Below are 27,909 nucleotides of genomic sequence, written 5' to 3'. Positions count from 1 at the left end.
CAGTTTTAATTTGCATTGACCTAATGGTCAATGATGCTGATCATCTTTCCCAGTTTTTACTGACCTTTCATATATCTTATTTTGTGCAGTGTCTGTTCAAATTTTCTGTTCATTTTTTAGGTTGAAATACTCAGTTTTTAAGTTGTAAGAAATATATACTTAGAACCTATATCTTAGAACACACACACACGTGTGCGCGTGCACGCGCGCGCGTGCGCGCACACACACACACACACACACACACACAATGTATTGCTAATATTTTCTCCTTGACTGGCCCTTGCCTTTTCATTTCCTTCATGTAGTCTTTCAAAGAGCAGAAATTTTAAATTCAATGATTCCATTTTAAACTTTTTTCTTTTATAGATCATACTTTTAAAATACCTTATTTAAGAAAATTAGTCTTTCACTATGATGGCATATAGTTTATCTTATATTTTCTTTTAGTTTATAAGAAGTATTGCAGTTTATCTTTTACGTTTAGGTCAATGGTCCATTTTGAATAAATTTTTGTGAATGGCATGAAGGTTCATAAAAATTAAGGTTCATAAGGTTAAAAAATTATACGTTCATTTTTTTCCCTGTGGATATCCAATCGATACAGCTTCATATGTTTTCCTCATGGAATTACCTTAGCCTCTTGTCAAAAATTCTCTCCTGGTTGAGCCCTGAAATGCCTGCAGACCTGGCTAACATCTTGCTTACAATTTTACAAGAGACTCTTGGAAGCCAGAAATACCCAGCTAAACTTTTCTTGAATTCCTGATTCACAGAAACTGTGAAATAATCAATATTTCTCCAGCCATTAAATTTCAGGGAAACTTGTTACGCAGCAACAGATACCTCATATACTGACCTCATAAAATGAATAGATAAGTATTCCCTCGATCTATTTTCTAAAAGAGTTTGTATAGGATTAAATGATAGAATTCACTAGTGAAGTCAATGAGCCTAGAGTTTCCTTAATGTAAAGATTTTTAGTTGAAAATTCAATATTTTTAATAAATATAGCATTAGTTGGGTTTTCTATTTTTCTATTGTAGATTTAGCAATTTATATCAGTCAAAAATGTGTGTACTTTGTCTGAAATCCCCAATCTATTAACATACAGTTATTCATAATATCACTCTATTATTCTTTTAATGGTTATAGTTTCTGTAGTGATGATCCCTTGATGACCCCTATTGGAGCTATCGACTGAATTATTTTCCTCCAAAATTCATATCTAAAATCCCTAACTCCTAATGTGGTGATACTTAGAGATAGGGATTTGGGGAGGCATTTAGGTTTATTTAGATGATGTGATGGAGGTGGGGCCCTCATGATGAGATTAGTGCCCTTATAAGAAGAGACAGCAGAGAGCTTGATTACATTCTTTCTCTCCTCAATGTGGGGACATAGTGAGGAAGCAGCTGTCTGCAATCCAGGAAAAGGGTTCTCACCAGGAACTGACAATGACTATGCTGATACCCTGATCTTGGACTTTTCAGCCTCTGGAATGATGAAAAATAAATTCCTGTTGTTTAAACTATCCAGAGTATGATACAGGAGATGCCTTAGAGTGTGCATTAGTATTACCATGCTCTGTGGTTAAGGTCCATGGAAAACTACAAGAACCCAATTCAAATAGAGCTACTAATGGCCCAGACGTTTCAGGAATGAAGTTTTGGATCACTCCACTGGGTCCTTACCAGCCACAACCCGTTGATGTCCTTGCTGAAGGCAAAGAGAATACAGAACAAGTAAAGGAAGAAGGTAGTTATAAATATGGGACCATTTACAGAAATGAAGACTGTAACTTTTATGAATATCTCCTCCCTGTTTTGTTATGTTGGCTCATATGGCAAGAGCGAGTTCAGTTTCGTAAGACACTGCCATATGTGTGTGTGTGTGTGTGTGTGTGTGTGTGTATCAGAAACTTTAATAATATTCAACATAAGTAAAAGGAAAGAATACAACAATTATAGGCTTTCTTGGCTCCTCATCCTAGGATCATGCCTTATGAAGGATATTTTATTTTTTTAGGAATTTATTGATCAAACTCACCTCTTATATTGAAGTCAACAATGTGTGCATGTGTTAATTGTGCAATTCTGGGTTAATAATATAATGTTTAATAAGTTTATGGCCGTATCTTTTTACAGGGCAATGGGCTTTTATACTTTAGGGATTTTGTTTGTTTGCTTTTTTTCTTAAGCATAGAGAATTTAGGAGGACAGTGTCTTTCTTCTCTCTCTTACAGGCAGAAACACATAATGATGTGATGGTAAGGTGCACTGTCAAAGAAAGGGGCTCAGCTTGCCTTTGATGTAAGCACAGCTCTTTTTGGAAGGTATTAGTCCCCTTAATACATAGAAAAAGAGAGCATGAAGAAGCAAAGTTTCATTTCTGGAGTAGAGTATAGTGAATTTAAGTTTCAAAGGGGAAATCTTAAACTCAGATGAGAAGAGGAAAGGCAGCAGGGAAGGCAAGTGGGGCCCGAGTACTTAGATATGACAGTAGTCAGGGATAAATAGTTCAATGCTCTGAGAATTTTTCCCTTATGGTTTTTCTATATATAAACGTTCAAACCACAGTCAGCAGTGTCTGATAGAAAACCCACTGGACTTTAAGTTAGAAGACAGAATTCTAAGAGTGGATCTATGACAAATTGTGTGATATGAAGGAAGTCAATTAGCTCGAATGTGTCTCTAAAACAGAGATACTGCCAATTGTCCCATCGCTGCCCCACCAGGTAGAGGAGAGTCTAAGAAGCAATGCTGCAAGTTGCTTCGAAAAAGTCAATATAGATGGCATTACTTTTCAATATTAGACTTTTCAATGGAACAATCATTTGAATTGTACCAAACAAAGGTTTCTTCTGACTGAAACGTGACCATTATTTAAGGCTTTGAGAGCTTTGAGAAGTAAAGCGATGTCTGCTAAGCAATTTATTACTGGAAATTTATTATTAACCAAGAAACAATTTGCTACACTGGACTGCCAGGAAAACCTTAAGACTAAATATTACCAAACCAATTCTGGCCTTTTGTAAGACCAGGGAAGCTGTCGAAAAAAGTTACTGAGGAGAAATATTATATTAAGACAGTATCTAGTCTGAATATTACCCTCTCAAAAATTCTATTTTCTCTCTTTGGATCTTAGATTTCACTTTGCTTTACTTGTTTATTGACTTCCTTTCTTCTGGTATCTGGATCATCTTTTTTTCTACGTTACAACCTATACAAAAAGTGTTGCAGTAAGTTTAGTAGAATTCGAACGGGAGATAGAATTTTGTGACAGCTTTGCAAAATGCACATTTATCCCACGTAATGGTAAGGCTTATCATAGCAAATCTTTCATAGACCAATTTACTTATCTTTAATGTTGCAAAATGTAAGTAAAGCAGTAGAAGTTAACTTCTTTTGTATGCCTCCACACCCTGTCCTCCCATTACACACATCTAAGCCCTAGCTATACGGTAAGTTCCACCTCAAGATCAACCTCTTTCTCTAAGCTTTCCCTGATCCCTCCCTGGCCAGGCTGATCCTTAACCCCCAGGACACTAACTGCAAATATGGCCTTTACCACTTTCTAAGTTGTATTTTGTTTATGTCACCCTTCCCTATCCAATGTTACAGGAAACACCACATTTTATCACTTTTTTCCATTTTCTGCCCCTAAATTTAGTGTTTGGCATATAGTGGGTGAGTGTTCACTAAATGATTTTTGAATAAATTAATATTTAATCCATCTATAATTTGAATTTATTGATACTTTTTTCTAAATAAAAAAAACACTTCTCATCAACAACAAGTATTAGTTGAACATCTACTTTGGAATATAAGTTACTATCATAAATATTTGCTAACTGCCTAATAGTGTTTTCCTATTTATTTATTTATTTATTGAGAGACAGACACTGAGAGAGAGAGAGAGAGAGAGAGTAAGAGAGAGAGAGAGAGAGAAGGAGAGAGAGAGAGAGAGACAGCATGCATGTGTGCACGGGGAGGGGCAGTGGGAGACACAGAATATCTTAAGCAGGTTCCATGCCCAACGTGGAGCTGGATGCGAGGCTCAATCTCATGACCTTAAGATTATGACCTGAGCCGAAATCAAGAGTCGGACACTTAACCGACTGTGCCACCCAGGCGCCCCAATAGTGTTTTCCTTTAAAAAAAAACAACTTTATTGGTAATATAATTCACATGTCATAAAATTTACTCATTTACAGTGTACAATTCAAAGGTTTTGGTATATTCAGAGTTGTGTAATCACCACTATTTCAGTTTAAAATTTTTTTATCATCCCCCAAATCAGTACTCATTAGTTACTCTCCATTCCCCCCACACCCCTGCACACCCTCATCCCCCAAGCCCTAGTCAACCATTAATCTACTTTCTTTCTCCATAGATATGCCTGTTCTTGACATTTCATATAAATGAAATAAAAAATATATGTGGTTTTTGTAACTGGTTTCTTTCCATTAGCATAATGCTTTCATGGTTCATCTGTGTATCAGTGCTTCATTGTTTTATGGTTGAATAATATTCCTCTGTATGGACATATCACATTTTATGTATCCCTTTCTCAGTTGATAAATATTTGTTTTGTTGTCAATTTAGGGCTTTGATAAATAATGCTGTTATGAACATTCACACAAGTTTCTGTGTAGGTGTATATTTTCATTTTTCTTAGGAATGGAAATGCTAGGTCATACGGGAGCTTTAGATTTTCACATTTGAGGAGCTGCTGACCTATTTTCTGAAACATTTGTACAGTTTTACATTCTCACCAGGAGTGTATGCGGATTCCAATTTTTCTACACCCTCATCGACATTTGTTATCTTTTTTTAAATTTTATTTTAAATTTTTTTAAATTTACATCCAAATTAGTTAGCATATAGTGCAACAATTATTTCAGGAGTGGATTCCTTAGTGCCCCTTACCCATTTAGCCCATTCCCCCCCTCCCACAACCTCTCCTGTAACCCTCAGTTTGTTCTCCATATATTTATGAGTCTCTTCTGTTTTGTCTCCCTCCCTGTTTTTGTATTATTTTTGCTTCCTTTCCCTATGTTCATCTGTTTTGTCTCTTAAAGTCCTCACATGAGTGAAGTCATATGATTTTTGTCTTTCTCTGACTAATTTCACTCAGCATAATACCCTCCAGTTCCATCCACGTATGTTATTATCTTTTTTACTTTAGCTATCTTAGTGGGTGTGAAGTGGTATCTCATGTCATTCTGATTTGCATTTCTTCAATGGCTAATGATGTTCAGCATTTTTCATATACTTATTGGCCATGTGTGTATCTGTTTTTGGAAAATATCTATTCAAATCCTTTGCCCATTTTTAAAAATAGCTTTACTGAGGTATAATTGATAATACAAAAAAAAGCTGTATTATGTTTAATGTATACAATTTGATGAGTTTGGATATATGCATACATCTGTGATATATCATCATGATGAGTGGATAATAAACATATCCATCACCTTTGACAGTTTCATTTTATCTCCTTTTTCCTTGTATCTCCCATGGTAAGACTCTGAGGTCTACCCTCTCAACACATTTGTTAAGTGCACAATACTGTGTTGTTAATTGTAGGTCTTGTGTTGTACAGCATCTCTAGAATGCATTCATCTTGTATAACAGAAGATTTATACCTATTGGACAATAGCTCCCCATTTTCTCCTGTCTAGCCCTTGGTAACCACCATCCTATTCTCTACTCCTATGAGTTTGAATATTTTAGATACCTCATAAATGTGGATCATACAATATTTGTCCTTCTGAAACTGGTTTATTTTACTTAGCATAATGTCCTCCAGATTCATCCATTTTGCCATAAATGGTAGGATTCTTTTCTTTTTAAGGCTGAATAATATTTCATTGTATGTATATACCACACTGTCTTTGTCCTTATATCTACTGATAAACATTTACATTGTTTCTATATCTTGGTATTGCCAATAAGGCTGCAATGAACATAGAAGTGCAGATATTTCTTTAAGATCCTGATTTCAATTCTATCGGTTATATATCCAAAAGTGGAATTCCTGGATCTTATGGTAGTAGCACTGTTAATTTTTTGAGGAACCAACATACTGTTTTCCATAGCAGCTGTACCATTTTACATTCTCACCAACAGTGTTTAAGGGTTCCAATCTCTCCTCATTCTCACCAATGTTTATCTTTATATATATATCTCTCTCTCTCTCTATATATATATATCTTATATATATACACATGTGTATATATATAAGATATATATAAATATAGATACATATACATATACATATACGCATACACACACACACATATACACATATGTAGTAGCCATCCTGACAAGTGTAAAGTGGTATCACATTGTGGCTTTGGTTTGCATTTCCCTAATAGTAAATAAAGCCGAGGACCTTTTCCTATACCTGGAGGTGTGTTTTCTTTGGAAAAATGTTTATTCAGGTCCTTTGCCTATTTAAAAAATTTTTTTTTTAATCTTTATTTATTTTTGAGAGAGAGATAGCATGTGATCAGGGGAAGAGCAGAGAGAGAGACACACACAGAATCCGAAGCAGGTTCCAGGCTCTGAGCTGTCAGTACAGAGCCCAACATGGGGCTTGAACTCACGAATTGTGACATCATGACCTGAGCTGAAGTCGGACACTCAAGCGACTGAGCCACCCAGGTGCCCCCCTTTGCCTATTTTTAAATTGGTTACTTGTTTTGTCTTACTGGGTTGTAGTAGTTTCTTAGGTATTTGGGATATTAACCTTTTATAAGACAGATGTTTTGCAAACATTTTCTCCCATTCCATAGGTTTCCTTTTCACTATTTTCCCTTTGCTGTGCAAAACATATTTTTGTGTTTATTTATTTTTGAGAAAGAGTGCACACATGAGCAGGGGAGGAGCAGAGAGAGAGAGAGGGAGACAGAGGATTCGAGGCCAGCTTTACACATGTACAACAGGTCCAAAAAGAATAAAATACTTAGGAACAGACCTAACCAAGGAGGTGAAAGACTGTACACTGAAGATTACAAAACATTTGATGAAAGAAATTAAAGAAGATGTAAAGAAATGGAATGATATCCAGTGTTCATGAATTGGAAGACTTACTATTAACATGTTCATACTTTCCCAAGAGACCTACAGATTCAATACTATCCCCACGAAATCCTAATGGTATGATTTAGAGATATAGAAAAAACAAACCTAAAATTAATATGGAACCTTAAAAGACCCAGAATAGCCAAAGTGACCTTGAGAAAAAAGAATAAAGCTAGAAGAATCACACTTGCTGATTTCAAAGTATATTACAAATGTACAGTAATGAAAATAGTATGGTACTGTCATTAAGACTGACATACAGACAGTGATACAAAATAGCCCAGAAATAAACCCACACATATGTGGTCAACTAATCTTCAACATAGGTGCCAAGAACACACATGGGGAAAGGTCAATCTCTTCAACAGTGGTATTGGGAAAACTGGATATTCTTGGCGATTTTTAATTGGATTGTCTTCTTATTGAATTGTGTCCTTATATGTTCTGAATACCAATCCTTTATGAGATATATGAGATACATGAATAGTGCCTGTATGTAAGTAAGAATTATTTGCAGATATTTTCTTCCATTTTGTGGGTTGTACCATTTACAGCAATTATGATTTTCTCAAACTACACTGAGACTGCTGTTCAGAAGATAATCAAGTTTTGATTGCATCCAACAAATATTTTTTAATTTACATTACTGACTTGCAACATAAAGCAAGACAGAAAAAGTCCTTACTTCCCAGAGTTTTCAATTTGAGGGAAAATCAGAAAATTACTTTTAGTAAATTTTTATTTAATAATAAGAGAATTTTGGGCTATAAATTTGTATTGGAATATGGCATTGTCAATATTATACTTACTAGTCTATTTATTTGAAATGTAGTTTAAATTTCCTCAAAATAGCAGAAAGAATTAAATTAGGGGAATTTTTTGCCAAGTGTAAGAAAAGAAAGAAAGAATGTGCAAATTGTAAAAAAGGAGGAAATAATTATGTTGATTTATTTGTAAAACTCAAAGATTAAACAAAAATTATTACCAAAAAAAATGAATTTGATAAATACTTGGGTACAAACTGAATAAGCAATAATTAGTAGCCTCTATATGTATCAACACCAAGCAGTGAAAAGATTTGATGGGAAAAATGAGTCTGTTTACAATAGCAACGGGAAACCATAAAACATCTCTGATAAATTTAACCTGAAATGTACAAGCTTTATGAAGAAACTATAAACTGCCATAAGTAGCACAAAAGAACATAACTTTTTTTCAGAAAGGACAACTTATACCATAATGATGTTGGATTTATTTAAGCTAATTTATAAATTTAGCATGATGCCAGTAAAAATATAAGCAGAATTTTTAGAAAACAGACATATGTAAAGTTCATAGATAGAAACAAAAAACCTATAAAATCCAGAGAAATAAAGAACAGTTAGAAAGGAAAAGCATTATGAAGTATTCAAATACATTATAAAGCTATATTAAAACATACTCAGAAACTTCCAAGTAAAAAGTACTGAAAGTTCAGATCACACTGAAATAGTTTATTTGATGATGATGACATTTCAAGTCAGCAGAGGAAAGATGAAATCATTCAAAAAAAGTGGTGTTGGACCAACTGGACAGTCATTTGAGAATAAAGTTATATTCCATTTTACATATCTTACTATACGAAATTTTAGGTGTATCAAATAAATAAATGGCAAAAAAATTGAAAATCTAAAGTCCTAGAAGCAACCATGGGAAATATTTTTGAAATCTCAGAGTAGGAAAAACTCTTCTAGGAAGTATACCACAACCTGAAGTCATACCATTAAAGATGGATAAATTCCATTACATAAAAATATCTTGATTGTAAACACCATCAGAATCTAAATCAAAAGATAAATGGCCAGTATAGAAACATATGCAACACATCTCAGAAAAAGACATAAATAACTTGAAAATAAATAGTGCTTATACTTAAGTAAGGATAAAGTGAAGAATGCAACAAAAATATGTCCAAATAATTTGAACAGTTTTTTCAAGGATTCAAGAAAGCAAGTTCTCAAACTCCAAGATTACCAAACTTACTCATATTAGGAGTAATACAGGTTAAAATTAAGAGATATGTTTTGTCACTTAGATTGGCAAAGATCCAAAGTTTATGTTAGCCATAGAGTGGGAAAACAGGCAAATTCTAAATATAGGAGAGAATGAAAATTATTTCCAGCTGTATGAAAAGCACATTGGAAATACTTATCAAAATTTAAATGCACATACCATTTTATCCAGCAACTGCATAGCTGGTTTTATATATTTTTGGTTAAGTTTATTTTTAGATACTTTAACTTTTTCCTTGCTACTTGAAAAAGTGACTTTTTCTATTGCATAATCTAACTCTTGATTTTATATAAGAGGGTGTATTTAAATCACTGGATACTTATCCATGTGAAATTATCCAATTATTTGTAATGGCAAAGTATTGGATACAAACTATATTTTCATAGTAGCAGATATTAATTATACATATTAGTAACCAACCACTAAAAAAGTGAAATATTTTTTCATATACAGAACTAACATAAAGCAACCTCTAAAATATATTTTTTGTTAAAAATAAAGATGCAAAAGAGTAGTTACAAACTAGTAGCCACAGAATATTTCCGGAAAATTATCCCTCCCTAAAATGCTAAGAGATGTTCCTTCTGGGGTTACCACAAAATTCTGCACGTGTTCTGCCATATTTTAATCAATGTGTAAAGTTTACTTTTGTTACAACTGAATATGTATCCTGTTACAGAAACAAAAGTCAGTGTAGGGAGGTGACAGAGTGATAAGGATGTAGGTTTAAGATTATCTAGATTCAAATACTGCTTTGCCACTAACTAGCTATGTGTCTTAGACTGTTGTGCAATAGTATTGTCATAACTAACATGAGAGAAAAAAGAACAAAACTCGTTGAATTCTAGTGAGAATACCTACAAAATTCTTTGGTAACTGACACACAGTAGGCATTCAATATATGCTGTTAGCTTTTATCATACTAGAAAACTGAACTGAGCAGATTAGACAGAGTAATAGACCATAGGTACAATTTGCTATGAATAAAGGTGATTTGGGGTTTGCTGGGATAGATAAAATTTTAATGTATGAGTATTAGAGAACACAGTGCTAATCAAAATGACACCAAGCTAAAGAGCAACAAAGTAAATTATGTGATGAAATGGCTGTTCCTACACACTGAGCTATAATTAGCCTTAGTCGCCTAAATATAAATGTAGTATGGTTTGGAGACCCATCTTTTTTAGTCTCCAGTTTTGCAACAAATTCTAGTTTCAAACTGTGTATCTTGTGATACACAGTGGTGAAGGATTCTGACATAGAACTGATCCTTTTAATCCCATTCAATGATTTTTGCCTTCAATTCCTAATTTCATATTATTATTATAATCATAGCATTGTTCCCCATCTCATTTCCTCCTCCTTTTTCATGTTTTTTTTCCTTCATTGATTTGTGTTTGTTTGATATATGTTTTCCCATATTTTCCTTTTATGTTTCTGTTTTATGCATTATTTTTACAGGACAGAGTAGTAGGATTTGGACTTTACCTTTACCAAGTTAAACAACTTATATTTATTGCTTTTGCTCATTTATTTAATTTTTTTTGTAATTTAATGTTTTCTAAAAAATATTTCCTTGCCATATTCTGTTTTTCAAAATCTCCTGCAATGCGTGCTTATTTTTACTTAAGTTATTTATCTTGTTTTTAATTTTTTATGCTCTCATTTCATTTTTTAAAACATTTCCGTTTGGAAAAGGCAACCTACAGAATGGGAGAAGATATTTTCAAATGCCATATCTGATAAAGGGTTAGTATTCAAAACATATAAAGAACTTATCAAGCTCAACACCCCTCCCCCAAAATGAACAATCCAATTAAACAATGGGCAGAAGACATGAATAGACAATTCTCCAAAGAAGCCATCCACATGGCCAACAGACACATGAAAGATGTTCAACATCAATGATCATCAGGGAAATGCAAATCAAAACTATAATGAGATTTGACTTCACACTTGTCAGAATGGCTAAAATAAACAACACAAGAAACAACTGGTATTGGCGAGCCCTCTTGCACTCTTGGTGGGAATGCAAACTGGTGCAGCCACTCCACTGTAAAAACAGTATGGAATTTCCTCAAAAAGTTAAAAAAAGAACCACCCTATGATCCAGCAATCACACTACTAAGTATTTACCCAAAGAATACCAAAACTACTAATTAAAAGGATCCATGTTCCTGGATGTTTATAGCAGCATTATATACAATAGCCAAATTATAGAAATAGCCCAAGAGTCCATCAATTGATGAATGGATAAAGAAGATGTGGTATATGTAGACAATGGAATATCATTCATCCATAAAAAATAATGAAATCTTGCCATTTGCAACAAATGACATGGATGGAGCTAGAGAGTACTGTGCTGTCAGTCAGAGAAACATCATATCATTTCACTCATATGTGGAATTTAAGAAACAAAACAGATAAGCAATGGGAAAAAAAGAGAAGCAAACCAAGAAACAGACTCTTAACTCAGAGAACAAGCTGATGGCTACCAGAAGGGAGGTGGGTGGGAGGAGGAGTTAAATACGTGAAGGGGATCAAAGGAGTGTGCTTGTGACAAGCACCAGGTAATGTTAACAAAGTGATGAATCACTCATTGTACTATATACCTGAAACAAATACCATACTGTGTATTAACTGGAATTTAAATGAAAACTTTAAAAAGTATAAAAAACAAATACAAAATTAATAGAATAACCATAAAAAGCCTATTTTAGTTTATACTTCCTTATCACCATCAATAAAATAGCATATAAATATAAAATATATGCTAATATATATAACATAAAATGGCATATTTTTAGTCTCTTGGTGCTCCACACCCATACTTGATCCCACTATTTACATATTTAATTTACAAATTAGACCCATTAGCTTCTTCATTAAAATGCATGAGATTTATTATTATTAATTTTGTATTTTTTCAATTTAATTTAGACATTTGCATTCTTTGATTAAAGATTTTTTAGGGTTAACTATATTTAAATTACCACAAAATGAGAGACCATTATCATCCTATGATTTTTCTTTTTTTTTTGATTTATTTATTTTGATTATTCCCTTGGTTGGCTAGGGCATGTTTTCAAGGAATTTATCTTTCTTTTTTCCCAGACAAAGCACAGCGGTGATAATTTCTCCATATCTAAGAATCATTCTGTTGTCTTTATACATGAGGTTAACTTGCATTTAATCTTAATTTGTTACTACCTTTTTTAATGCAAAGATTTGCAGATATTTTCCTTTGTGTTCTGGCCACCAACATATGGACTATGGAGTACACAGAATTTCTCTAAGTGATTTGGCACTAACATAGTATCTTTGTGGAATACACTTTAGAAACATTGATCTAATTAATTCAATCCACTCTAGTCACAACTACATTTGAATCATCTGCAGTTTATGTGCGAACCAAGCTGGCTTAAGGACCATTATGGTTGATTCAGTCAAATAGTCATAATTATAAGTTTTAGACTGACTTGAATTGTTCTGTGTCTAATTCTTTAAGATAACTGAACAAACTGCAGAAGCATTTTCTAGTATTATTTTTTTTTCTTTTTGAGGAGTTAGAGACTGGCTACATGTATAATAATGGAGAAATAAGAGCATCCAAATTAGAAGTAACTCGTGGATTAATATGTGTATATGCTCACACATATGTACATATGTTTGTGTGTGTGTTTGTGTGTGTGTGTGTGTGTGTGTAGCAACTTGTAATGCTCTCTTAACAAGATTTTAGAAATATCTGCCTTCATGTCTAGAAACATTAGCAGCCACTACCAAGAATATAATGTCTGTGAAATGTCTGTTCCAGACATGTCCCTGTGTGTGAATATGACTAGAAATGTTTATAGGATATTAAAACCAAGAAAGAAATGGAAGAATTGATATTATCTTAATGAAGTTTATTTATAGGAATTCTCTTGTTTTCCACTCTTAATTAATTCTTTTTTTTTCTGTGTTGATAATGCATATTGGTTTACAAGTTAAAAATCTCAGAGTCCTGTCTTTGCTTTATTTCCCCCCACCCCCCATATTCTTGCTAAGACACAGCACAGAATCAGTCCTTATCAAGCACTCACCCAGTCTGGTAGTAAATGGCATAGAATTTGTTGGTTTAATTATTTGGTTATTTGTTTTCCTTTTGGAAGGTATAAACAGATGATATCTGCATATTATATATGACATGCTTATTTTGCAAAAGATATTTCTAAATTTAGAGAAATGAAACATCACTCTAGGACAAAATACCTTTTATTCATTCTTCTTTGCAATTCTTTTCATTTTTTTCCAGCTATTATTTATTTATTTATTTATTTATTTATTTATTTACTCACTCACTCTCTCTGCGTCCATAGCTTTTCTGCTTCCTTCTCCTTCCCTTTCTTACTTTTATCCCTTCTATTCTCCCAACCAGTTTCCCCTCCCTCTGGCATTTTTTTGCAATTGTTTTCTAAGTATGAAATAAGGTCTCTCTCCTGCTGCACCTGCTACTCCATCCCCTGCTGCACTAAATTGACACTTGGGCAAAGCAATGGCTCTCGTCGTCAGTCACTCTGAAGCTGCTACTTCCAGAAGTGTCGATTTAGTACAGCGGGGGCTGAGGTGCCAGCTGCAGAAGTAGGGCACAGAAAAACTCAACAAAAAGCTCTGCCTTCCCTTACTGTATGTGATATTTAATATGAGGAAGAGGAGGAAAAGACCATCATTATCAGAGATTAAAAACTGGAATAATAATAAGGCACCAGAATAAACACCGGAATTAAAAACTGAGCAGCTTTGTAACCGTAGCTGATTTATGGAAGAAGGCAAAGACGAATCTAAATTGAGGTTAACTTCCTTTCACTGGGTTTTAAAACTAGCTGAAAATACTGAAAAATCCGAATGTCTGATCCTTCATAGATGGCATGTATTCATTGGTCATGGTGATTTCCTTAGACATCCCCAAAAGTAAACAAATACCCTATTGACTTGGTTGAGAAATGAACAGTTTGCAAAGGGAAACATGTGAAAGCTCTTAACTTTCTTGGCAAGTCTTGCTTTTCATTTCCTGTTGATATAAATACCTACTCTGCTTAATTAAAAGTCCTCTGTGAGCATTAACACTCCTGGCATCTCAGTTAACTGCAAGCTCCATAGGTAACCCTTCTACCACCTATAGTAAAAGTGTAGTTATATGTAAGTATACATATTCTAAAGACAGAGAAAGAGGCTCATCTTTCAGGAATATCCCCGCCTCTGTTCCCCTCTATTTGTTCAGATAATTTTTTCTATTTGTGTGAATATAGTAGCTGCCCTACCATGACCAAAGATAGAATGTAGAGGATGAATTCCAAAATGCTACGTGAAAGGTATTTTTATTGCATACATTGGGATTTTTTAAAGTAACCATTTTAAAGAAAGGCTTGTTTCAAAAGTGACACCATAGAAGCAAAAAATGCATGTGTTACTTGCGCTGGATTCTGACCATTGTATTCATTATGCACTCTTCGAGGTCAATTGCTATGGTAATTTGCTTTTCCTATGAAATGTAAAATGGAAGTGTTTTTTGTGTCATGGAGTTTTGATATAGCTCCTTTGGAAGGACCTCGTATCTAGGTCAGTTGGGTTTCTTAAACCTGAAATAAATGAGATCTTTGATAGTGTAGTATCACAACGGCAGGACATAGATTAAAAAAGAAAGGGACTTTTGCTGAGACAATTGGAAAAAAAATTTCTATAATGACTTATTTTTATCTTCTCATATTAGGAAAGATCCAGGATGATTTTATTAAGGTGCTCCTTTTCCTCTATTACCCCTTTATTTGTAAAATACATTTAAAATATATTTAAGTGGACATATATTAAGGGTCTATTTAAATAGACACAATCTCTCTTTACTACATACTAATAGAGAATATAAAAGAAAGTAGTGACAGATTCATTCACCAGTTTGGGAACGTATTAAGTGCATAAGTGAAGGGATAGGGTTAATTAGGAAATACTTTTTGGAACAGGTGGACTCTAGAGAATGCTTTAAAAGAGCAGGGACGCCTGAGGCATTCAGACGCCCCTGCTCTTTTAAGAAATTCTTTTATTTCTTGATTGCAGCTCAAATCAGGATCTCACAGTTTGTGATATTGAGCCCCACTTAGGGTTCTGCACTGACAGTGTGAAGCCTGCTTGGGATTCTCTCTCTTCCTCTCTCTCTGCCCCTCCCTTGTGCTCTCTCTTTCTCTCTCAAAATAAATAAACACTAAAAAAATAGACTTAAAAGAGCAAAAAGAGTTGGCCTCTGGGGGGAAAAATGCAGGTTGTGGAAATGTTCAAAATCTAATGTCAGGGGACTGGCAAACTGTTTCACTTCCCAGAAGAGGAGAGACAGGAAAGATAAATATCTGGCTGACGTGAGGATAAGAAAAGACAGCTATACTGATATGGTCCCTAAAACTAGGCTATAGAGTTAATCGGCTATATTAGGTGGTGGGGAACTCTACTCAATAGGAGAGATGTGTATGAAATGGATGGAAATCCTAATCTAGGAGGATTTTCTCAATTTTTCTGCCTACTCATTATTATTGGGCTTCTTTAGGGATTCCTTTCTTGGTCTTCTTTTCTTCTTACTTGACATCAAAAGCACTTGCATTCCACAGATGGACCCCAAAGGATCTATCAGCCTCTTGAATTGTCCTTGAATTTTATAATGAGTTTTCTTAGGAAAGAAAGTGAAAGGCCTCCTTCAAATGCTTGAAGGGGTCTGTGATCCCTAAATTTAATGATAGTATTTAACATGTGTTAAAAGCTTATTACATGCTAGGCAAAGTTCTAAGTGATATGTAGTATTAACTCACTGAATCCTAAGAATGTTATATATGAGGCACTATTATTATTTCCATTTATAGACAAGACTACTAAGCAAAAATAGGTTACTTATGTCTGAAGTCAGAAGCTAATAACAGGTTGAGTTAGAATTTGAACCCAAACACTATGGGTTCAGAGCCACACTGGATCATACCGTATCATTTTGGTTTTACATGATTTAGTTGCATTTACATTTCTCCATAGGTATGTATCACATTTATTTTAGGAGCCTCTTCTCTAAACAGACTTTCTAGACAATCTTATTCAGAATTAAAGTTTCATTTACCACCACTTCCAGTCATTCTCACATTCATAACATCAATCTCATGTTTGTTTATTAACTTCAGAACATTAGTTCCAAAGTCTTACTGGACAGTCCTACCTAGCCATCCTATACGTACGCCAAACTCAATCTGTTTAACATTAACCTGATTGTTCTCTTACCTTCTTCATAAAAAACAAAACAAAAAACAAAACAACTCTTTCTGTCTTCTTGAGATTCTGAATTAATAGCAACAACACATGGACCAATAATCTGATTTAAAAGTTCTTTTCTCTCTTAGCACTCGTATCCAAACAGTCATTGAATCCTGTTGAATCTATTTATTTAATAACTCCTCTCCATTCTCTTTTCCACCGTCAATACTGGTTTTTAGATCTTTCTTTCTTCTTTCCCTTTGTCCTTCCTTCCTTCCTTCTCTTTTCTCTTCTTTTCTCCCTTTCTTCCTCCCTTCCTTACTCAATGTACTCTCATTGTTCTTATTACACTAACCTTCTGTCTTGCCTCAACCAACACATATCCTAATGTTATCCAAACTATCCCCGGGGTGATCCATCCCTACTTCCTTCTTTTCCTTCCTTTTTTTCCCCCTCCTCCATTTTCTTCCTTCCTCTTTTCCATTGTCGCTCCTTGCCTCCCTTCCTCCTCTCTCTTTCATTCTCTCACTTCTTGAAATTTGAAAATTATAAAATAATCCAAAGGAAAATAGCAATAACCCATACTTTCACCCCAGAATGAATTATTGTTAATATTTAGGCATATGTGCTTTTATTTCTTCTTTTCTTTTTTTGCACAGACATAGCCTCCACTCGACTACTTCCTGCCATTCTGGCTATCTTCAGCCTTTCTCCAAACTTTGCCTGCTTTTATAATTTCCTTTTAAAAAAATCCTCTTATTAACACATTAGTTTTTGTAACAGAATATTTTAGAACTTTCAAATGCATGAAGATTTGGCTAGCAGCTTAAAACGACACACATTTATTAGTTCACCATTTATATGGGTCATGAGTTGAGGCATGGCTTAGCAGGTCCTCTGCAAGATCACAAACTGAGGCTTGACTAGGAAGGAATGCCCTTCCAAACTGTTGTTGGCATCATTCAGTTCTCTGTAGGCTGTAGGACTGAGGGACTTAGTCCCTTGCTCGCTGTCAGCTGGAGGTCCCTTCAGTTATTTGTCATATGGCTCTCTCCATAGGGCAGTTTAAAATATGGCAGCTTGCTTCTTCAAAGCCAACAAGGGGGAGAGACTCAGTGTAAGGCCCTGGTTACAATCTTATGTAACATAATCATGTACAGCTTGTCATGTTTGCCATACTTTATTGGCCAGAAGCAAATCATTAAGTCCTACCCCCACTCAAGAGAAGGACACCACCAAGGGCATGCAGGAATCATGTGGGAGCACGTTAGAGTCCACTACACCATTTATATATTTATGCAAATAACAATACCTGTAAGCAAAACCTCCTCAGAATTTCTCTTCCCCTTCTTGCTTAAGAGAAACCTGACTTTCCTCTGGGACACTGCTTCCCCTTCCCCCACCCAAGTAGTGGTAAATGTGTTTTCAACCATAAGCTTCTTAGACTGTGCCTAAGGTGACTGTGCCTAGGCCCTCCCTACTCAACAGACCATTCTCCTCTCTCCCTACTAACCTGCATCTTTTAAATCTTGTTATCCAGTACCCCTCATTGTTGCTCTTATTCCCCTTCATTTTTTTCACCATTTGCTCTTGCCAGTCACTCTAATACCACTTCTGTCTTAATCCTAGGTGCTTACAATGCACATGTAGATGATCTTCCTAATACCCTGACCTCTCAGCTCCCTGACTTTGTCTCCAAGGATGTGGTCCTACCCGAACTCAACCACTAGCTCCCACAGGCATAATCACTGGAGACACATCAAACTTTTCAATGCATCATAATTAACAATATCAAACATCTCACTCTGAACACCACCTCTTATTTCCCTATTTCCTTTTAGGACTCTGACTCCAGCAATTACTGAACCTACATATCTGCTCTCCCCCGTTCTTACCCAGCTTAAACCCCTGGCCAATAGTTATAATCACTGCCTGCACACACCCTCAACTCCCGTACTCTCCTCCTCCTTTGTTGTACTTGCTGGGCAGAACAACAATCCTAATTCAGGCAAGCTGTCTACCTATTGCACACCAGCACCCACGTACCTGAATGTGGGTAGGGGAAACACAATCGTGCTGCTCAGTTTCAATTTAATTTCACAACTGTGAACCTCCACTGGGCCCTTAGTGCTGGCCAGGAATCCCATTTCCCTCCTCCTTACGGTTTCAGGTCACACATTTTCATCTTTAATCCATTTTTGAGTGTATTCTATGTATAGTATAAGAAAGTGCTCCAGTTTTGTTCTTTTGTATGTATTGTCTAGTTTTCCTAGTATCATTTGTTAAAGAGACTGTTTTTTTCCCTTGCATATTCTTGCCTTCTTTGTTGAAGATTGATAATATATTCATGGATTTATTTATGAGTTCTCCATTCTGTTCTATCAATCTATGTGTCTATTTTGTGCTAGGACTATATTGTTTTGATTACTACAGCTTTGTAGTATATCTTAGAATCTGGGATTGTGATACCTACAGTTTTGTTCTTCCTTTTCAGGATTGCTTTGCTATTTGGGCTCTTCTGTGGTTCCATACAAATTTTAGGATTTCTAAATTTAGTATTTCTTCTAGTTCTGTGAAATACACTGTTGGTATTTTGATAGGGATTGTATTGAATCTATAGATTGCTTTGGGAATATGGACATTTTAACAATATTTGTTCTAATAATCCATGAGCATGGAATGTCTTATCATTTGTTTGTTTTCAATTTCTTTCATCAATGTTTTATGGTTCTCAGAGTAGAGGTCTTTTACCTCCTTGGTTAAGTTTATTCCTAGGTATATTATTATTGTGCAATTGTAAATGAGACAATTTTCTTAATTTCTCTTTCTGATACATCATTATTAGTGTATAGAAATGGAATGGGCTTCTGTATATTTTGTATCCTGTAAACTTAGAGAATTCATTTATCGGTTCTAATACTTTTTGGTGTAATCTATATAGTATAATGTCATCTGCAAATAGTGAAAGTTTTACTTTTTCCTCACCAATTTGGATGCATTTTATTTCTTTTTTAATCCAATTGCTATGCCTAGGACTTCCAGTACTATGTTGAACAAAAGTGGTAAGAGTGGACACTCTTGTCTTGTTCCTGATCTTAGGGGAAACGCTCTCAGTTTTTCCCCTTTGTGATGTTAGCTGTGGGTTTTTCATACACAGTCTTTATTATGTTGTGGTATGTTCTCTCCAAACCTACTTTGCTGAGGTTGATTTTTCTTTTTCCCTTCTTTTCTAATCATGAAAGAATGTTGTACTCTGTCAAATGCTTTTTATGCATCTATTGAAAGGATCCTATGGTTCTTATCTTTTCTCTTTTTGATGTGATGTATCATGTTGATTGATTTGCAAATATTGAACCACCCATGCATTCCAGGAATAAATTCCACTTGATCATGGTGAATGATGGTTTTAATGTATTGTTGAACTTGGTTAATATTTTGTTGAGGACTTTGCATCTACATTTATCAGAGATAGTGTCCTGATGCATGATATGACTTTAAGCTCTTTTTATTGTGGTGTTTTTATGTTTTGGGTATCAGGTAATGCTGGACTCATAGGATGAAATTGGAAGGGTTCTTTCCTCTTCTATTTTTTGGAATAGTTTGAGAGAAATCAGTATTGACTCTTCTTTAAATGTTTGGTAGAATCCCTCTGTGAAACCCTCTGGTCCTGGACTTTTGTTTTGGGGTATTTTTTTTTTTTTTTTAATTACTGATTCAATTTCATTGCTGGTAATCAGTCTGTTGAAATGTTCTATTTCTTCCTGATTCAGTTTTGGAAAGCTATATGTTTCTAGGAATTTATCCATTTATTCAAGGTTGTCTAACTCATTGGCATATAATTTTTCATAATATTCTTTTATAATCCTTTTTATTTCTGTGGTGTTAGTTGTCATTTTTCCTCTTTCTGATTTTGTCTATTTGAGTCCTCTCTTTATTTTTGATGAGTTTGGCTAAAAGTTTATTAATTTTGTTGATCTTCTCAAAGAACCAGTTCCCAGTTTTCTTGATCTGTTCTATTGTTATTTTAGTTTGTATTTTGTTTATTTCTCTGCTAATCTTTATTATTTCCTTCCTTTTACTGGTTTGGGGCTGTGTTTGTCCATCCTTTTCTAGTTCTTGCCTTGTAGTCAGAAAAGATGCATGATATGACTTTAATCTGTTTGAATTTGTTGAGGCTTGTTTTGTGGCCTGACATGTGGTGTATTCTGGGGAATGTCCCATGTGCATTTGAAAAGAATGTATATTCTGCTGTTTTAGGATGTAATCTCCTGAATGTATCTGTTAGATCCATCTGTCTAATATGTCATTCAAAGCCATTGTTTCCTTGTTGATTTTCTGTTTGGATGGACTTATCCATTGTTGTAAATGGGTGTTAAAGTTCCCTACTATTGTTGTATTGCTATTGATTACTTCCTTTATGTTAGTTATCAGCTGCTTTATGTATTTGGGTGCTCCCATGTTGGTTGCGTAAATATTTAGAATAGTTATATTTTGTTGTTGGACTGTCCCCTTAACGACACACTATATGTGTCCTTCTTTGTCTGTTGTTACAGTCTTTAATGGTTTATTTTGTCCTATGCAAGTATTGCTACCATGGGTTTTTTGTTTTTGTTTTTTTCACTGCCAGTTGCATGATAAATACTTTTCCATCCCTTTACTTTCAATCTGAAATGAGTCTCTTGTAGACAGCATATAGATGGGTCCTGTTTTTTAACCTATTCCATTACCCTATGTCTTTTGATCAGAGCAGTCAGTCCATTTACATTCAAAGTAATTATGGATAGGTATGTATGGATAGGTATGTCATTTTGTTGCTTGTTTTATGGGCTTTTTTTTTTTTTTTTTTTAGTTCTTCTCTGTTCCTTTTTGCTTTGGCTCTCTTCTTTCAGGGCTTGCTGGCTTTCTTTAGTGATATACTTGGATTCCTTTCTCTTTATTTTTTGCATTCTATTACCAGTTTTTGATTTGTGGTTACCATTAGATTTATATATATGTAACATCTTCTCCATATAGCAGTCTATATTAAATTGATGGTCACTTAAGTTTGAACTAATTTAGTATAAAAGCACTAAATTTTTATTCTTCCTACCACCTTTTAGGTATATTGTGTCCTACTTTATATCGCTTAATTTTCTGAATCCCTTGACTTATTTTTATAGATATACTTATGTTTACTGCTTTTATGCTTCCTACTTTTTTTTTTTTTACTCCTGTTTATGTTCTTCCCTTTCCACTAAAGGGTCCCCTTTAACATTTCTTATAGGACTAGTTTACTGGTCATGAATTCCTTTAACTTTTGCTTAGGAAACTCTTTATCTCTCCTCTATTCTGAATGATAGCCCTGATGGATAAAATATTCCTGGTTGCAATTTTTTTCTTTTCTCTTTTTCCAGCACTTTGAATATATTATACCACTCCTTTCTTGCCTGCAAAGTTTCTGCTGAAAAATCAGCTCATAGCTCTATGGGGTTTCCCTTGTATATAAGTATTTTCTTTTCTCTGCTGCCTTTAATATTCTCTCTCTTTTTTTTTTTAATTTTTTTTTTAACGTTTATTTATTTTCGAGACAGAGAGAGACACAGCATGAATGGGGGAGGGGCAGAGAGAGAGGGAGACACAGTATATGTGCTGCCGAAGCGAGCACAAGAGAGGGAGACACAGAATCGGAAGCAGGCTCCAGGCTCTGAGCCATCAGCCCAGAGCCCGACGCAGGGCTCGAACTTGCGGACTGTGAGATCGTGACCTGAGCTGAAGTCGGACACTTAACCGACTGAGCCACCCAGGCGCCCCTAATATTCTCTCTTTATCACTACTTTTTGCCATTTGAATTACTATGTGCCTTGGTAACTCCTTGGTTTAATAATGTTGGGGGGAGGAGGGCTCTCATGCCTCCTACATCTAGATTTCAGTTTCCTTTCCCAGATTTAGGAAGTCTTCAGCTATTATTTCTTCAAATAAATTTTATGCCCCCTTTCTCTCTCTTCTACCTTTAGGGTCCCTATAATGTGTATGTTACTATGATTGATGGTGTCATGAGTTTCTTAAGTCTATTTTCATTTTTATTTATTTATTTATTTTTTCTCTTTCAGTTTGATGACTTTCCACACTTTGTCCTCCAGGTCACTGATCCATTCTTCTTGCTTCCTCTAGCCTACTATTTATTCCTTCTAGTGTATTTGAAAAAAAATTCTTTTCAATGTTTACTTATTTTTGAGAGAGAGCCAGAGAGCACAAGTGGGGGAGGGGCAGAGAGAGAGAGGGAGACACGGAATCTGAAGCAGGCTCCAAGCTCTGAGCTGTCAGCACAGCACCTGACGCAGGGCTGGAACCCATGAACTGTGAGATCATGACCTGAGCCAAAGTTGGATGCTTAACTGACTGAGCCACCCCGGTGCCCCCTCTTTTAAGATTTTTATTTTATTTATTTTTTTAATTTTGATGTCATTATTAAGTTCTTCATCTCTGATTCTTTTTTGTGTTTTCTATCTCTTTTGTGGAGGTCCTTTACTCTTTTCTCTAATCCAATGAGTATCTTTATAACCATTGCTTTAAACTCTCTATCAGACATATTAGTTATCTCCATTTCATTTAGCTCTCTTGCTTTGATTTTGTTTTATCTTTATGAGTACTAATTGATATTATATTCATAATGGAAACTGTAGGTCACATGGTGAAGATAATAATTATAATAGACTTACCATAAGTAGTGAGACATAAAAGAGAGAGAAATTTAAAAAATTACATAATGTATGGAGTTGGGGTGATCTCTGTGATAATTGTGGGGAAGATGAAAAAAACATCCATTAAATTCAGGAGGAAAATAAGAATGAGGAGTTGTTAATTTAAGTCTTACCTCTCCATAAAATGGTGGCTGACTGGTAGAATATTTGAGAAATGTGAATAATTAGTACCAAAGTGTAAAGAAAGTTAAAGATATTAAAGGTGAGGTGTTGATGTATTTACTAGATATGAATACAAAATAATGCAATAGGTTTTAAACAAACATAAACATTTACATAGGCAAGCATAATTTTCTGTCCACACTGGAGTTGTAATTTATCTTTTTCCAAATGTTTGATTTTTCCACTCAACTGAGTTCTTCGATTCCTGGAGTAATATCAAACTTTTCTCTTCAGTACTAAACTAATGCTCAAATATTTACTGAATAAAGATAGAAGAGAGAGAAACTAAGGGAGAGAGGGAAGGAAAAAGGAGGAAATTCGGATAATGCTCTATAAAGTAGTTATACTGCAGGATTATGTAATCTTTTGAATGATGCTGCATTGTTCAGAACATTTTGGTAACTTTCTTTTGGGGACTGCCTTAAAAACTTAAGGATTTTTAAAAAGTTCTCAGTGGCAGAACAACTTGATCTTTCAAAACTGAATTTGCTTTTGGTAATACTGAGAATTTAGCTGCAGCCACATCTATAGAAAAAGTAGGATCATCCTTTTCAATAATAGCATGTGGGATTAGGATATTAGGTGTGACTAAAAGATAAGAACACTGATTTTCTTCTGTGGTTTATAAACTGTTTCCCAGAAGGCAATACTAAACAAGTATCCACAGATATATTTAATTTTTTTTTTTTTTTTTTTAGCAAATGACATACAATTGGATTAAGTGCATAGATTCCCAGGGTCATTGTTTCAGAGATAAATATTCATTTATAGATATGAATTTGAGTATGCTAGTAAGTCATCCTTCTTATTTGTTTTCAGCATTTTATTATGAAAAACTTCAAGTATATAGACATGTGAAAAAATTTTACATTGAATATATACCCACCACCTAGCTTTTACCATTATTTATTTTGTCTGCTCATCACATATCTGTTCATATAAATATCCATATAACTATTTATAAATCCACTTTATTTTGTGACACATTTCACAGTAAATTTCAGATATCAGTATATGTCCTCCTAAATACTTCAACATACATGTGATTCATTAGAAGTCAGTATTAGCAATTTTTCCTTTTGGTGTAAAATTTACGAACAATGAAATACACAAATAGTGTATATCAAAAAGTGTAAAGCCACTGAATTTTGACAAATGTATACACTTGTGTGAACCAAATCCCTCTCAAGAACACTACCATAATCCTGTTTGTTCCCAGTCCATCTGCACACTCAATCCCAGTCCTTGCATCAGAAGCACTTCTGAATTTTTCCCATCATAGATTAATTTAACTTTTTTTATAATTTCAGGTAAGTGAAATAATATGGTTTGTATTTTTTGTGTAAGTTTTCTTTCCCTTACCATAACATTTTTGAGATTCGTGCTATGGGTTGTGTGTATAGTAACTTTTCTTTTACATCGCTAAGTTTCATTCCATTCTATATTTATGTCACAGCCTGTTGACCCATTCTTCTGTTGATAGACACCTGTCTCTTTTCCTATTTGCCTATCATGGACATAGCTGCTACACAAATTTTTGTATCTCTTGACCAAATACCTAGGAGTGGAACTGTTGGGGCACTGCTTAAATGTACGTTGAGTTTTATTATAGCCAGACCCTTTGTGCCATTTTACATTTGCCACTAGTATGAATTCCAGTTACTCTATTACCTCACCATTATTTGTTGTGGTCTGTTTTTTCAATTTCTGTTATTTTGATTGTGTCTTGTAGTGATTTTTCATTACAGTTTTACTTTGTTTTTCCCCTGATGATTAATGTAGTTGAGCATACTATCATGTGCTTATTGTCCATTCCGATACAGTTCTTTTTATCTATGGTAGTTATGTTCAATAAAGTCATTGCAAACACTGAATTAGTTCCTGCCCCTAGGTAAAAGAAAGTGTTAGGTTCCTATAAACCTCTGGTCACATCATTTTCATCATCCAATCACTACATTATTTAATATGTATTGCTGCCTCGTAAACATTGAGATCTGCCAACAGCACTATAGCTCATGTCTGAATGAAGTATCTCTAATGTATGTATTTTCTCCATAAGACACCATGATCAATACCAAATGAATACACACACCATGTGCAATTGTAAATAAATAATTTGCATTCTCTGGTTGGAAGCTATAGTGTTCCATAAATATCAGTTAAATCAGGCTGGTTGATGTTTTTCAGATTATTTACACCTTTTAAAAATTGTTTAATCGTTCACTTAATTGCCAAGAGAGGAATGTTCGAATATTGACTTATAATATTGGCATTGTCCATTTTTCTCTTTATATCTTTCCATTTTTGATTTACATATTTGGATTTATAATTGTCTGTCTTCCTGATAAGTTAGATTTTTATCATTTTGAAATGATTATCATCCCTGATAATATTCTTCATGTTTAAGGCTATTTTGTCTGATATTAATATAGCCATTCTAGCTATGTTATTATTACAATTTGCACAGTGTATCTTTTTGATAACTTTTCCATCTCAGCTGTGTCTTTATATATTAACTACATCACCTTTAGACAGTATTCACTTGAGATTTTGCATTTTCACTCGTTCTGACAATTTCCGCATTCTAACGGAATTTGTATTTCAATAACGTTACTGTAATTTATATTACAAGCCAATTTATATTTATATAATTCACATTACTATCCTATTTACATTATTGTATTATTTATGTATATTCATATATTGTTATTTAGCAATCACAAAATTTGTTTTAGTAGGATGTACATATATAATCTGTATACAATGCTTTCTAGTCCCTCCCCCCCTTTTTTTTTCCTTTCTAGTTTCTTTAAAACCCAACTCAGGTGTCACTCTCTCCAAGATTTCCTTTCCTACTCCATTACCTCAGGCTCTGCTCCTATTAAACATTGTAAGTACATCTCTTAGTATACGCCTTCATTTATATATGAGTATATTTATTCATTTACCACAGTGTGTTACAATGATAAATTTATGCATCATTTTTTCTACTAGTCTAAAAAGTCCTTAAGGAAGAGAGCTATGTCCATATTGCCAGGGTAATGCCAGGCATAATGACTGCATGTTGGATTGAGCTTCACAGCTTAAATGGCATCTGTTGTCTTTCCCCAGAAACCCTCTGAACGTGCAGGGCGCATGTTATCATCCTTATTTACAGATGAGGAAAATGAGACTCTGGGCCATTTGAGGACTTGCTCAAGGTCATACAGCAACAAAGTGGCGGAGCCAAGTCTTTGTGTTTTGTGCTGAGAGGGAACAAGTAGATTGTATTTAACTACAAAGGATTTTCTGAGCAAGTGTAATTACTACTAATCTCTACCACATGCATGTTATTTTAATTGATCTAAATATAGTATTTGCTTTAAGTAAAAACAAATGCATGATATGTACTTTTCAAACACTTGATTAGTCTTCTGAAATTTTGTTGGGTGAAACACATGGTTCAGGACTAAACAAATGTGTTATAGCAATGTTACAGACTGCATGTATAGCATCTAATTTTTCTGGGGATTTCATTCTTTCTGCTGTTAAATACTCAAAGTCCAGGTTTTCATTGCTACTGAGACTGGAGAGAATCTAGTCCACCTAGGAACACTATGTCCATCTGTTCCTAGCACGCATTATTAAATTGAAGGCAACTAGAAGGTAGGTGAACACTTGCCAGATGCAAACTAAATTCTCCAGTGCCCTCGTAGAGTCCATACATTTCCTCGGGTTCATTGCCAGTTTCTGACTGTAGGGAATTTTAGTCTTGGGATATTTGTACGTTGACAAGTTGCATCGAAATTCACTACTGTTTCATTATCCTCAATTTGTAATCTTTGGATACAGTTTCCTAAGTCCCTGGAGTCTTTTAAACCACATGGTTTGGTTTTTTTGTTGTTGGTTTTTTGTTTTGGTTTGGTTTTGGGGTTTTGTTTTTTTTTTTTGTATCAGTCTTTCTAGCTCTACTTGTTTTTTGATAAACAAATAAGCCACATTACCTGTGAACAGGAGAATGGGGTCCTGATAAGCACCCTATCCATGTATTTTTTGGAACTCACAGGAATTAGTTTGACTATTTACAGATTATAACAGTTGGTAGTTGAATGTTTTATTTTCATTCCCAGTTGGTGCAATATGTTCACAGCTGATGCAATGGCTGGCCCATTTGATTTCACATATGGTCCACTATTCGGGGCCCTCGAAGGCTTTCTTTTGTAGTTAGTCTTCTCTAACACTATCATGTTATTTAGCTTTGCTTTTGTCTGCTGGTCAAATAAAGAAAAAAAAAAAAAAAAAAAGAAACCTCAGAACCTTGGCAGCTGTAGAGGAAATCAGCAACTCAGTTGATGAAGATTCAAAGAACTGGGTCAAAATGTCCCAGGAAGAAGATTTTCCTTAACCGATGCAAACAAACAAAACGCTTCTCTATGTTGCACGAGACTGAGAGCACACACACAGACGCAGTCTTCTCTTTTGTTTTTCTTTCGCTTTGAAGCTGTGCCTAAGCTGTTCTTAAGTGTTTTCAGCACAGCTAAGTGTCAGAGAGACCATGCTGTCCTAGGCATCCATTTACATTGGAAAACCTTGTGCCACAAGCCCTTTAGAAAATACTTCCTTTTGGGCAG

Source organism: Panthera uncia, assembly GCF_023721935.1.
Source record: "Panthera uncia isolate 11264 chromosome C1 unlocalized genomic scaffold, Puncia_PCG_1.0 HiC_scaffold_4, whole genome shotgun sequence".
Taxonomy (NCBI): Eukaryota; Metazoa; Chordata; class Mammalia; order Carnivora; family Felidae; genus Panthera; species Panthera uncia.
This window is presented reverse-complemented; position numbering follows the sequence as displayed.